Source organism: Montipora capricornis, chromosome 9 (genome assembly GCF_036669925.1).
Source record: "Montipora capricornis isolate CH-2021 chromosome 9, ASM3666992v2, whole genome shotgun sequence".
NCBI lineage: Eukaryota > Metazoa > Cnidaria > Anthozoa > Scleractinia > Acroporidae > Montipora > Montipora capricornis.
The window spans coordinates 36622183-36623806 of NC_090891.1; the positions used below are offsets into that span (position 1 = coordinate 36622183).

General features: G+C 37.7%; 1 long non-coding RNA gene across 1 annotated transcript; it reads right to left on the reverse strand.

Moving 5' to 3' along the window:
* Positions 1–724: 724 nt before the first annotated feature.
* Positions 725–1624, reverse strand: LOC138016035 (uncharacterized). The gene is made up of 2 exons (XR_011125695.1): positions 1308–1624; positions 725–908 (listed from the first exon to the last, which is right to left on the reverse strand). It is a non-coding gene; the product is annotated as an uncharacterized lncRNA (long non-coding RNA).

Below are 1624 nucleotides of genomic sequence, written 5' to 3' on the forward strand. Positions count from 1 at the left end.
ATTCAGAGAGGAATTTGTGGCAAAAAAAACGTAGGTTATCAACGCTTAGCGCAAACATTTACCATATAAGGTCCAAACTAAGGTATGTTAGCTTATAACCGAGATAATACGAAGCTGATAATTTAATAATAGTTGTTAAACATTTCAGCAATTATTTAACTGTGGTTCGGAGAATTTTGGTCCCATGTTAGACAAAGGAAATACGTATACCGTAATCAGGAGCAGGCAATGACGGTTAAGCAGTATAGAGTGACTATCAGTTCTTGTTCTCTTGTTTTCGAATTCAAATTAATTCGTGCTCTTTCTCTTTCTCCTTGCTCTTTGACCGTGAAGTAGGAGTCCCTCACAGTAGGGTGTGCTGGTTTCCTTGTTCCCTTTCAAAATTTGATTGTGTTCCCTTATTCCCGGAAGTATTTTCAAACTTGTTCCCAGCTTTTTGCCCCCTAAAATTGTTTATGTTCAGTGGTTCCCTAAAATATTTTGTCATTGTTCCCGAGTGCCCCAGTTTAACTTAGCCATGATCACTTGTTTCCCCAAACCCCTGGGAAGGACTCAATTAGCTAACGTTCCCGCTAAGGAAACTTAAGATACTTTTCTCCAGTCCGTCAGTTCTAATTTGTGAGGTTTCCCTATCTCGGACGACCCTCAGAAAACGAATTATACGTCGAGAGAAAATGAAAGGGAAAAAATGTCTTCACAAGTTTAAACGAGAAGCTCTACACAGTTATGATTAATGCATTTCGTTTTATTGCTCTATATAGGTAAAACATCAACTGGATTACATTTCTATATCACTACAAATTAACACGTCTATATTTTCAACAGCCCAATCTTTCCGCAGCGGCACAAAGCTCTCGTTTACGCAGAGAAAAATCGTTCATATCCGGCGAATCCATCCCCTCTTCATTCTGAAATTAAAAGAAGAGAGAGAAAAATATTAAAACCTTCAATCCAAGCATCCATAAACTTTATAAGAATAAAGCAAACTCTTCAAAGTTGCAATAACTTCATTTATTAAAAAAAAACGATAAAATTTGTAGTGTTATCTGGTTCCTTGTCATTACATTTTAGAGTTATTTGATGTTGTATTAATACACTCAATCATGCATGGTTTTTTCCTTTTTAAAATGTCTCCATTCTTTTCAGTGTCATTATGCGTAGTGGACCAATTTCGACACATACCGCCAATTTCATTCGTTGAATCAGCCGTTCCCGAAAATACCAAAGGAAAAACAGGGGCGGCTCTCAGATTCAGAGCGTCGAGCAGTGAATAATCATGATAGGAATTATAAGCTACGGTTACTTACTCGGGCACTTTTCTTTTCTTCGAAAAATCCTTTCTCTTTCTTGTCTCCCTTGTCTTTCTGGTATTGTATCCCGGTGTTAAAAACTGATTCAGATTCACTTATTAAAGCTGTCACCAGAAGAAGGGTTAAAGCGAAGAAGAGTCCTTTGTTTACCATGCTGAAGGGTAAGGGACCACCTATGTGCTTCTTTTCGTGCAGCTCTAAATTGAGTTCGCAGGTTAGTGTACCTGATCGAAAAGCTATTGAAAACGCTCTTATAATGAAAGTTAACTCATTGACAGTAATCACTGACGGAATGAATTTTGGCAGCAGCTGCA